Genomic DNA, 12,887 nt, shown 5'->3' on the forward strand with positions numbered 1-12,887 from the left:
CGATGACTGTACTTTCCTAGAGGTTTTTCTGGGTAGAAGAATGATAAGGCTCTTGCCTTTCTCCAGTAATGATTAATTTTTGTGGGTTGTCCCTCACTAGGCACCCACTGGAATTTAGGGGAATGGCTTTCCACCCCCACTGTGAAGTTGTCAACTCTTACTAGAATATCACTAGCTGGGTGATTTACCTCAGCTCACTAGCTGTTTTAACAGGAACTGTGAACAGAAACCCCGTCTGAAAACAGCAATTGGCATCTGTGGGTGTCAAGCAAGATTGCTCTCCGTCACAGCCTACTTTCACCCACAGGTGTTAGCCACGAATGGTTGATATTGGTAGGGTTGATACTGATCACAACTGCACAGTTGTCTTCTTCCATTAACTGCCTATGTATTCTCCATCCATTTTGAATATTTCTCCATTTGCTGTTGGCAACAATTCACGATCATGCTCAAAATCTTCTTGGCTAAATTTCATTGATGCTTAAATACTGTTTCATATGACAAAGACCTTCGCAATGGCAGGATCTAAAAATGAGTTTTAAAGCTAGGTATTCCCTGTTCCACTTTTAACTGCCTTACCCAGGGGGTTTCAAGCTTCTTTGTGTCATGACGCCCTTCTGATAACAAAAATAACGATGTCACCCTAGGAGCAGAGACTGAAGCCTGAGCTTGTCTGAGTCCTATGTCCCAGGCAGGAGGACAAAAGCTGAAGCCCAAGGGTTTCAGCCCCAGATGGGGTCCTATAACCTGAGCCTCTCACTTCATTCCCGGGTGGTGGGGCTTGGTTTTGGTTCCTGCAGGTAGCACTTGGTCTTCAGGCCTGGGTCCCAGAAAATCTAACACCAGCCCTGGTGACCCCATGAAAACTGAGTTGGGATCCTGAAGTGGGTCACAACCCACACTTGGAGAATCTCTAGCCATACCCAACACTGACAATTCATAGAAAGACAATCCATCCTTTTCTGTCTTGCTTCTGAAACAGTCATGATCCTTGTCTGAACATTGGGGAAACCAAAACAGTGTTGGACTAGGAGCAAACATGACACTGAAAATGGACACTCAAAGGATAGAATGCCTGTGAGTAGTCCAGAATGTATTTCATGTGCACCCATGGATTTTCTTTCTGCAGCCAAAGAATCTTCCATCCTCTGCCCCCTCCCCTCAGCTAGCAGTTTTCCATGAATTATCCTCCAAATAATATTTGGATGATTGAAATATTAGGGCATAATGTTATTACATAACACACAGCATGTCAAAGATTTTCATATGGGATGGAAACTTTTTTTCCCCCTTTGATATACTAAAAGAGAAGTTAATGCTGTCATGAAAAATATTAATGGAATACTTTAAAAAGTTATTTTACACTTTAGCCATTTTGTTTTAAATTTATGTTCATATTTTTGGAGTGACATCCATCGTGTTGAAGAAGAACACTGTTGGACTGTGTCTACACTGGCATGAATTTCCGGAAATGCTTAAAACGGAATACTGTTCCATTTTCAGTTTTTCTGGAAAAGGAGCGTCTACATTGGCAGGCTGCTTTTCCGGAAAAGCCCTTTTTCCGGAAAAGCATCTGTAGCAAATGTAGACAAGCTTTTCTGGAAAAGAGCCCCGATCGCCATTTTCGCGATTGGGGCTTTTTTCCAGAAAAGACTACTGGGCTGTCTACACTGGCCCTTTTCCGGAACAGTGTTCCGGAATAAGGACTTATGCCCGAGCGGGAGCAGAATAGTTTTTCCAGAATAGAGGCTGATTTTGTACAGTAGAGCATTGTTGCTTTTCCGGAAATTCAAGGGCCAGTGTAGACAGCTCGCAGCTTATTCCGGAAAAGCGGCTGATTTTCCGGAATAAGTGGCCCAGTGTAGACACAGCCTTAGGGTATATCTACACATCAAAGTTATTTTGGAATACCAGAGATATCCTGAAATAGCTACCTTGTGTCTTCACAAGCTACCTGTTATTTCAAAATATTTTTCTAAATAATGAGTGTGCTATTTCGGCATCCCGGTAACCCTCATTCCACGAGGGTTAAGGGATGTCTCAAAATACCCTATTTCGAAATAAACTTCAAATAAGCTACGCAATTTGCGTAGCGTAAATTGCGTATTTTATTTCAAGTTTAGTGAGCAGTGTAGAGGTAGCCTTAGACAGTAGCTTGCAAGTCTGAGCTAACAATGAATGAGACAAGAAATAAAAGCCCAGTGCTCCCTCATTTCTCAAGGGCAACTCTCTTTTGATAGCTCAAATGGGCATGGTTGTGTTAAGCGACATATTCCCTTTGCAAGATAAAGTGTGCTCTCTGCTCTCATCGATTTCTGTGACCCAGTCTCACTGAATCAGGTCCTATATAGTTGCCACATGCACAGACTTCAATAATCTACAGTTGTTGCCTTCCTGGCAAGGAGGGACGACAGACTTGCCTGGCCCTAGGCAAAATGTGAAGAGGCACAATGCCACACTGATGGAAGGGGCGTGGTCTGAGGCAGAAGAAGGAGGGGGAGCTGAGGCAGCCAGCTCTCAGTGCCATCCAAAGAGTATCATGTCACGCCCCACCCCCTAGCCACCTCTCAGAGCCATCCAGAACATGCTGTGTGGAGCTCTGGCGGTGTTTAAAGGGCCTGGGGTTCTAGCCACTGCCACAGTAGCAGTGGCAATGGCAGGGAGCTCCAAGCCATTTTGAATTGCCAGGCCCTGGGGAACTGCCCTCTTTGCACCTCCCCTCATCAGCGGGCCCACTACTAGTCAGGCAACTGTGCCTTTGGTTATATGTGCCCTACCTGCCACCTTTGAATTACTTTCATGTGCTTCTGGCCACCCTGGAATCTGAGTTGCTACACATCTTCTATTGTTGGGGCTCCCAACCCAGTAGCCTGATTAGATTTGAGATTCACTCAAAGCTCTCTGTTTGAGCCACAGCCTGTTAGTGAACTCAGTGGGTAGGACATTCACAGAAGGGTATCACAAACACCAGTAAAGTGAAATTATTTCACAGATATTTGTGGGAATGCAGCAATGCTCCTGTAGTTAAGTCACTGGCCTGGAAGATCAGCCCCCAATTCCTAGATCTTCCACAGATGTCATAAGAACATAAGAACGGCCGTACTGGGTCAGACCAAAGGTCCATCTAGCCCAGTAGCCTGTCTGCCAACAGTGGCCAGCACTAGGTGCCCCAAAGAAGATGGCCCGAAGACAATGATCAAGCGATTTGTCTCCTGCCATCCTTCTCCAGCCTCTGACAAACAGAGGCCAGGGACACCATTTCTATCCCCTGGCTAATAGCCTTTTATGGACCTAACCTCCATGAAATTATCTAGCTTCTCTTTTAACTCTGTTATATTCATAGCCTTCACAGCCTCCTCTGGCAAGGAGTTCCACAGGTTGACTACACACTGTGTGAAGGAGAACTTTCTTTTATTCGTTTTAAACCTGCTACCCATTAACTTCATTTGGTGTCCTCTAGTTCTTCTATTATGGGAACTAATAAATAACTTTTCTTTATGACCTGTGACTTTTTGAGCAAATTCTTTAATTTCACAGACCACAGTTCTTCCTCGCTTTTCTACCTCACAAGGGTGGTGTGTGGATAACTCCATAAATACTTGGAAGGGAGTAGGATACAATAAACTTGGGATTGGGGTGGGGGGAAGATATATACGGATATTTTAAGTATAAGGGTATGTCTACACTACCCCGCTAGTTCAAACTAGCGGGGTAATGTAGGCATACCGCACTTGCAAATGAAGCCCGGGATTTGAATTTCCCGGGCTTCATTTGCATAAGCGGGGAGCCGCCATTTTTAAAACCCCGCTGGTTCGAACCCCGTGCAGCGCGGCTACACGGGGCTCGAACTAGGTAGTTCGGACGTGGAACGAGGTGTACCGGTAGTTCGGAATAGGAATCCTAGTCTGAACTACCTAGTTCGAGCCCCGTGTAGCCGTGCTGCACGGGGTTCGAACCAGCGGGGTTTTAAAAATGGCGGCTCCCCGCTTATGCAAATGAAGCCCGGGACATTCAAATCCCGGGCTTCATTTGCAAGTGCGGTATGCCTCCATTACCCTCCTAGTTCGAACTAGGAGGGTAGTGTAGACATACCCTATGTTGATTAATATCCATGAGGGATTCATCCATGATAATGATTAATATCCATGAAAGTTCCATCTATGATTAGCACCATAGAAACTGTTTTATTAGCTGGTTTTGTGTTCAGAGCTGACCTGTTCCTCTCAGCCACTAAAAATATAGTTGTACAGCAAGTTAGACTTGAAAAGGATGTTTGATGCTTGGTTTTGGTTTTAGCATTGCAACTTTCACACACTAGCACTGTAGTGGATTTCCCATCAAGGTTGACTTAAGCTTCAAACAAAGAGACTGGTGTTATTCGCTTAAAAAAAATCAGAACAGAAGCTGTGAGTCCCACAACCAACTATCCTATCTCGGTGGTTACTTTGAAAAAAAAATTGAAATGTTACAAATGAGCAACTCTTGCTTGGTGCCTCACAATTTTTCAAGTGAAAATAATTTTGTGATCAGACAAATGATTCATATTTCCTCGGTACTCACCGAAGAGAGTACTTAGAAATTTGATTCTTAGAAGTTAAATTCGGTTGTGTAGGAAGCTCTGTAGGAGATGTACCTACATTCATTAAGATGAGGCAATTTCATCAGGAAGTCACAGAAGCAAGGTTGCAGTCATGAGTAATGGTCATATTTTGTGTTTTTTGTTGTGCTTCCTCATTTGAAGATCACCAGGTGCTTTACTTGTCATAGCTGCTCTTAGATGAAAAAGGCATAAATGAGCTAACAAATTAGAGGAAGACTAGGAGGAAGGCATGTTTACACTGGGGAATTATTTCAAAATAACAAGGCAAGCATCCACACTAACAGTCCTGTTATTTTGAAATAATAACTCCTTCTTGTGAAGAGGAATAAGCTTATTTCAAAATACTTATTTTGGGAGTTATTTCAAAATAACTTAATTCAAAATAACCTGGTAGTGTAGACATAGCCTGTGATGAGACTGGGAATTAAGTACTGAGCTTGAATCCTGCCTCTATAACAGACTTTCTATATGATGCAAGCAAGTCACTTAATGGCTGTGCCATAATTTCTTCCCTGTAAAGAGGAAACTGAGGCACAGCCATTAAGTAACTTGCCTGCATCATATAGAAAATCTGTTATAGAGGCAGGATTAAAGCAATGCTTACCTTGTGATTTCCCAGGTTCTTGGCCTCTTCTTAAACATCTTAGATAGATCGAGTTATATAGATAGCCTATTGAAAGGAAAATTCAAGGTTTTTTTGCTTTTTGTTGTTTGACTGTGAAGAGGACAGCCATTGTGAAGACAACTATGCAGGTCAGGAGGAAATGAAGAGGCATACTCACTCTACACAGCAACATTATTTTGAAATAATTGGCGTTATTTCGAAATAACTTAGTCCACTTCTCAACAACAGGCAGTTATTTTGAAATAATGTTGAAATACTGTCAAGCTGGAAGACTTCTGTAACCGTCATTGTACAAGAAGTAAGGGAAGTCGGAGGAAGAGTGCTTTGTTTTGAAATAAGTGCTGTGTAGAAGCTCCCAATTTCAAAATAAGCTATTTTGAAATAGGGTATGTCTACACTAGCCCCCTAGTTCGAACTAGGGAGGCTAATGTAGGCATTCGAAGTTGCAAATCAAGCCCAGGATTTAAATATCCCACACTTGATTTGCATCTTCCCGTCCGGTCGCCATTTTTGAAATTTACAAGTCCGGATTAACTGCCCTCGTCTACACGTAGCAGGGACCCGGTAGTTTGAATTAAAGCCTTAGTTTGAACTACCTGTTATTCCTCCTGGAATGAGGAGGCTAGATAGTTAAATCCCGGGCTTGATTTGCAACTTCGAATGCCTACATTAGCCTCCGTAGTTTGAACTAGGGGGCTAGTGTAGACATACCCCTACACAATTGACATAGCTCAATTTGGGTAGCTTATTTTGAGTTAAGCCCTGCTGTGTAGAGGCACCCTTATTTTGAAATAAGCTATTCCAGAAGAAATACTCCAAGGTAGCTTATTTCAAAATAGCACATCTACGCAACAGGGAAACCTCAAAATTAGTCCGAGGCAGGCTTCCCTAATGTGGACGTGCTACCTCGATTTAGAACCCCAGGAGGCACTGAGGAGTAATTAGTCTGAATGTCCCTGGGGAGGAGCTATTTCAAAATAGTAGCAGTGGAGCGTTCACACTGCAGCTGTTTCGAAATAGCCATTTTAGAATAGTCGTTATTCCTCGTGGAATGAGGTTTACAGAAGTCAGAATAAGCCTTCCATTATTTAAAATTTTTTTCAAAATAACAGAATTGCTGTGAAGACACTCGTATTGTTATTTTGAAATAATGTCCGTTATTTTGAAATAACTGTTCTGTGTAGATGCACCCTAAGAATTCCTTACCTTACACATATTCTCTCTCTTTAACCAAGGCTGGCAGCCCTCTTAATATCCAGTGCCCCGAATTGGTCCCTGGACACAATTTTTAGAGACCGAATTCAATCCTGTGTAAGAGATTTATGCAGCCCCCATCACTTTTGTGTCTGAGCTCCCCCAATCTTCACTGCATTTATTCTCACAAAACTCATATGAAGTAGGGAACTGATATTATATCCATTATGTCAATGGGCAAACTGAGGCACGGAGGCTTGTGTGAGCTCACCTACGAGGGCTGTGATGGAGCAGTAAACTGACTGTAGTTTGCCAAAGTCCTAAGCAAGTGTTTAAATCGCAGGGTCACCCTTCCATGCCTTCCACCTTTGCTGGAGTTCAAAGGCCCTCTCTCTATTCACTCTTGTCTGAAACCACAGAAAAAGTTTGCATTAGGTATACGTGGACTTTTACACAAAAGAGCATTTCATGGAAATTAAGCCTAACCTGCTTACTTAGCCAGTGAATGTAACACCTGCAAATCAGGGCCATTTAGGTGTATATCAGAATTGGATGTTGCTTTATACTACATTGGCTGGATGTCACTGTGTGTGTGTGTTATGAATAGAGTAGCTAGAAGAGGAGGGATTTGTTCTTCATGGGCTTGATCCAACTGACATCAGTGGACATTTTTCAGTTGGTCACACTGAACTTAGGATCAGGCTCTGTTGACCAAAAAAACCCAAAACAAAACAAAGCACAGCGAAACAGGCAAATCATTCTACCAGTGAAGATGGGGTTACTAGTTATTGATGAGTGGATGGATGGATTGATTCCACCTTTTAGTGTACTTTATGTGGAAGACTGTTCGCTTGTTTAATACTTTTAAAATGTTTACTCAAGTCTCTCTGTTTCATTCAGATGAAATATTTCAGAGCAGTTGACAAACATACACAATGGTTTTACTGAAAGGTAATAAAAAGCAGACATCAAAATATGTTTTTTTAAATAACAAATACATTAAATGCTTAGGTAAATACCATAAAGCTGGTCTAATAACCAACCCACTCACCAAATAACAGTGAACAAGCTCAGACAGAGCAAACGTGCATTAAAACAAATCGGTGACTGACAAAAGTACTGGTTTAGTACAAGTCTCCCTTAACTGCCAGGAAATAGGCCATCAAACCTTCATCTGTAAAGTGAAGTCACTGCTCGTAAAACTTCTGTTTGTTGCAGAGTCCTTTGACACCAAGCAAAATCCTAGCTCCTTTTTGGACCTCTTATTTGTTTCTAATGTAGCCTAGCAGCAGGTGAGCTAAGAGAGACCCACAAACTTTGAGCAAACACAGGTCAGTGTGCAACCTCTTCCTGCCTGTTTCTCTCTCGCTAAAACTACTTGGGATAGGATTTATCCACAATGCTTGATTGCTTCAGTTTGTGTTCATTTTTCTCCTGGGGGTAAGGAGATGCTTATTGTAATATTTTGTTAATCACAACTGATGCCTAAACTGCTCTTTTTAATCTACTCATGTCAGACAGCCTGTTGTTTCTAACTTTTCATTAAACTATTATACCTACCCACCCACTCTCTCCGCTAACAATACCTCTGCTGCTATAACCCAGTATGAAGTTGTGATTCTTCTCCCTGACCTCTTCCCCACTGTACATAACCCACTGCTCAGTGGGAGCTGTGCATTCCTCTCTGTGTGTGATGCACAGAAGATATGAATCTAGGCTGGTTAGTTCCTTAGCTCAAGCTGTAGACATGTATGGATATGTCTACACTACCACCCGAGTTCGAACTAGGGTGGATAATGTAGGCATCCGAAGTTGCAAATGAAGCCCGGGATTTAAATTTCCTGGGCTTCATTTGCATCTTGCTGGGTGCCACCATTTTTAAATCCCCGGAAGTTCGGACTCCGTGCCCGCGGCTACACGCGGCATGGAGTAGGTAGTTTGGATTAGGCTCTCTAATCCACGAGGAGTAACAGTAGTTCAGAATAGAGAGCCTAATCCGAACTACCTACTCCGTGCCACGTGTAGCCGTGGGCACGGAGTCCAAACTACCGGGAATTTAAAAATGGCGGCGCCCGGCAAGATGCAAATGAAGCCCAGGAAATTTAAATCCCGGGCTTCATTTGCAACTTCGGATGCCTACATTAACCACCCTAGTTAGAACTAGGGTGGTAGTGTAGACATACCCTATGTTATTAGATTTGGAGGTCCTGCTTTCAAGCCCTGGTGATAAATAAGATGACAGCCCATTACATGTATCCCATCACCTCTTTCTGGATGTGTACACTCTAACTTGTATGTATTTCCAAGGGGGTTTGCAATGCTAGGTGGACGTGCCATGGCCCATAAAGTTTCCTCCATCTTCTCTTGTTACCTATAGGCCAGTGGTTCTCAAATGCTTTGGCCTGCAGCCCACCCCACTCAATACAGACCTTTCCACTGACCACCAGCTAACCACCCATGATGACAAATGAATGCAGAAGTGGGTAGAGGAGCAGGGTCTTGAAGGGAGGGTGCAGGGGTGGGGTGGGTGTTCAGGGTTTTGGCAGGATGGGGATGTGGCATCTGGGCTTGAAGGAGCTGAGGGGGCACTTTGTGCCTCCTTCCTCTCCCAGACACTACCTCTTGCTGCTCCCATTGGCTGCAACTCTGGCCAATGGGAACCATAGGAAGAGATTCCAGGTGAGTGGTTTCCTGTGCTGCCGTTCCTCCAGATGGGATGAGGGAGAGCGGCAGGACATGAAGTTGCTTCCTTCCTTCACAAACTCGACCTAGCCCACGAGACTATCTCTCTGCCATTGAAGTGGGAAGCTGGTGCTCCAACCATGAAGGGGAGGACACTGAGCTGGTGCACCGGCGCAGACTTCCCACTGCAGAGGGGTGCAAGCTCCGCACCTGCAGTCTACCTGCAAGATGGTCATGGACCACTAGTGATTTGCAGCCCACACTTTGAGAACAACTGCTATAGTCCCAAGTCCTTTAAATGACACTTTTACGGGATGTCTTCTTGTCACTCTACTTCCTTCTCTCATTGGCTTGACTAAATTTACATTTCATTGAAATCAGCAGCGAGATTCATGCTAAAACAAAAGCTTAGGGCAACATAGGTCAGCAGGGACTACAGGGCTCTAAACTGTATTCCAAATAATTTGAATCACTGATTGCTTACAATTCCAGTAAAAGGTGGCTTTGTACTTTTACTGCCATTTATAGGCCAAGCAGATACACTTGGTGCCATGTTTAAAAGTAAATTCATTCAGGAGCAAATCCTGGTATTATTACATAGGTGCATGGCGTCCAAGGGACAGCAAGTCTTGCACAGCTCCACTCAGCTAATATGGGAAAGGTGTGAAGAGCCTGTATTCCCCATGTGCCCCAGAAATGATCTGTGTGGGACTCCATCAATGGCAGCAGATGAGGGTAGAGTGGGTGGGCCAGTGATTCTATACAATCTACCTTTTCCTATTAACTGAGTCCCTTTCTGGTGTGCAGGTTGTTTAGGCCCAGATCTGGCCAAATACTGAAGCATGTGTTTTAAGTTAATGATGCACTCAAGTGTTTTGTTGACTCACAGTCTTACTGAGGAACCAGGAGCTTAATGAATACTTGGATCAAGAATCTCATCAAATCTCATCTAAGGGTGTTTCTACACTGCACCATTATTTCGAGATAACTCGCATTATTTCAAAATAACTATGTGAGCATCTACACAGCCATTCCGTTATTTCGAAATGATTTCGAAATAATGGATGGCTTAGTCTGAAATCTGTAAACCTCATTCTACAAGGAATAATGCCTATTCCAAAATAGCTATTTCGAAATAAGATGTGTGTAGATGCTCCACCGCTGCTATTTTGAAATAGCCCCTCACCAGGGCCATTCTAAGTTATTCCTCCCCAGTGCCTACTGAGGCTTTAAATTGAGATAGCACATCTACATCAGGGAAGCCTGCCTCAGATTAGTTTTGAGGCTTCCTTTCAGTGTAGACGTACTATTTTGAAATAAGCCATTGCAGATTAACTATTGCGGAATAGCTTATTTTGAAATAAGTGTGCCGTGTAGAAGTACTCTCAGATGGGTTTATGTAAAGATACATTGCTGGTGTAAGTAAGCACCTTGGCTTCAATGACATTTCACTGATTTACACCAGCTGATGGTCTGGTCCACAGTAAAGATGTATCATTTCATTGATCATTGTGATTTTATCTTTGAGGGTAATTCACTCACCTCCAACCCAGCTTTCTTTCCTTCAGTAATCTAATGGCTAATTCATAAATGACAAGCAGTTCACCCAGAGAATTTAAAGGATCAAGGGAGGTCATAGAATCATAGAATATTAGGACTGGAAGGGACCTCGAGAGGTCATCGAGTCCAGGCCCCTGCCCTCATGGCAGGACGAAGTACTGTCTAGATCATCCCTGATTGATGTCTGTCTAACCTGCTCTTAAATATCTCCAGAGATGGAAACTCCACAACCTCCCTAGGCAACTGATTCCAGTGTTTAACCACCCTGACAGTTAGGAAGTTTTTCCTAATGTCCAAACTAAACCTCCCTTGCTGCAGTTTAAGACCATTGCTTCTTGTCCTATCCTCAGAGGCCAGGAAGAACAATTTTTCTCCCTCCTCCTTATGACACCCTTTTAGATACCTGAAAAGTGCTATCATATCCCCTCTCAGTCTTCTCCTTTCCAATCTCAACAAACCCAGTTCTTTCCGTCTCCCTTCATAGGTCATCTTCTCTAGACCTTTAATCATTCTTGTTGCTCTTCTCTGGATCTTCTCCAATTTCTCCACATCTTTCCTGAAATGTGGTGCCCAGAACTGGACACAATACTTCAACTGAGACCTAATCAGTGCAGAATAGAGTGGAAGAATGACTTCTTATATCTTGCTCACAATACACCTGTTAATGCATCCTAGAATCACGTTTGCTTTTTTTGCAACAGTGTCACACTGTTGACTCATATTTAACTTGTGGTCCACTATAACTCCTAGATCCCTTTCTGCTGTACTCCTTCCTAGACTGTTGCTTCTCATACTATATGTGTGAAACTGATTGTTCCTTTCTAAGTGGAGCACTTTGCATTTGTCCTTATTAAACTTCATCCTGTTTACCTTAGACCATTTTTCTAATTTGTCCAGATCATTTTGAATTATCACCCTATTCTGCAAAGCAGTTGCAACTCCTCCCAGGTTGGTATCATCTGCAAACTTAATAAGCGTACTCTCTATGCAGATATCTAAATCGTTGATGAAGATATTGAACAGAACCGGCCCCAAAACAGACCCCTGCGGAACCCCACTTGTTATACCTTTCCAGCAGGATTGTGAACTGTTAATAACTACTCTCTGGGAATGGTTATCCAGCCAGTTATGCACCCACCTTATAATAGCCCCATCTAAGTTGTATTTGCCTAGTTTATTGATAAGAATATCATGAAGATCCGTATTAAATACCTTACTCAATTCTAGGTATACCACGTCCACCACTTCTCCCTTATCCACAAGACTCATTATCCTAACAAAGAAAGCTATCAGATTGGTTTGATATGATTTGTTCTTTACAAATCTATGCTGGCTGTTCCCTATCACCTTATTATGTTCCAAGTGTTTGCAGATGATTACGTTAATTACTTGCTCCATTATCTTTCCTGGCACAGAAATTAATCTGACTGGTCTGTAGTTTCCTGGGTTGTTCTTATTTCTCTTTTTATAGATGGGCACTATATTTGCCCATTTCCAGTCTTCTGGAATCTCTCCTGTTTTCCATGAATTTCCAAAGATGATAGCTAAAGGCTCAGATACCTCCTCTATCAACTCCTTGAGTATTCTAGGATGCATTTCATCAGGTCATGTTATCGTCCTACACATTGCCTCTGAGATGAGGAGCAGCAGCAGATCCAGGAGCACCAGGACAAGGGCGAGTGAACCTCTCAGGGAGGTGGACTATGGTACCTGGACTATGCAGGCAGGGGCTGACTCCAGGGAGTGTCACCAGCTGGTACCATTCTCCTTACGGGAGAGGAGAAAGCATGTCAGGGGAGTGCCTGGCCATTCAGAGGCTGCCCAGGTTGGGGAGCAGGGTAGGGAGAACTACCTGGCAGGGAACAAAGAGGTAGGGATCTGAGTAACTCAGGCCCCCACCAGTATCCAATCCACTAGCTCCTGGCAGGAGGAATGTGACAGTTTTAAAACTGTAGAGGTGTGTCCCCCTCCATCCTGTGGTTTAAAAACCTTTCGTGCTAAATGGAAGGCAAAATGCAGGGGAGGGGACATAACCCCATGCGTCCCCCTCCCCTCACATGGCACCTCTGATTTCACCCATATCAATGCTGGTGAAGGAGCAACGCAAAGCTGTGGACAGTGCCCTAAGCGTCGCCTTCACTGCAACACTCTCCCCTCCTCGCCTCTCCTTGGGGGTCTTTGTGAGGCATTAGCACAGATTTTAAAAAGGAAAGAGGCAGCCATGCT

This window comes from Pelodiscus sinensis, chromosome 1, assembly GCF_052426305.1.
Source record: "Pelodiscus sinensis isolate ZL-2025 chromosome 1, ASM5242630v1, whole genome shotgun sequence".
Classification (NCBI taxonomy): Eukaryota; Metazoa; Chordata; order Testudines; family Trionychidae; genus Pelodiscus; species Pelodiscus sinensis.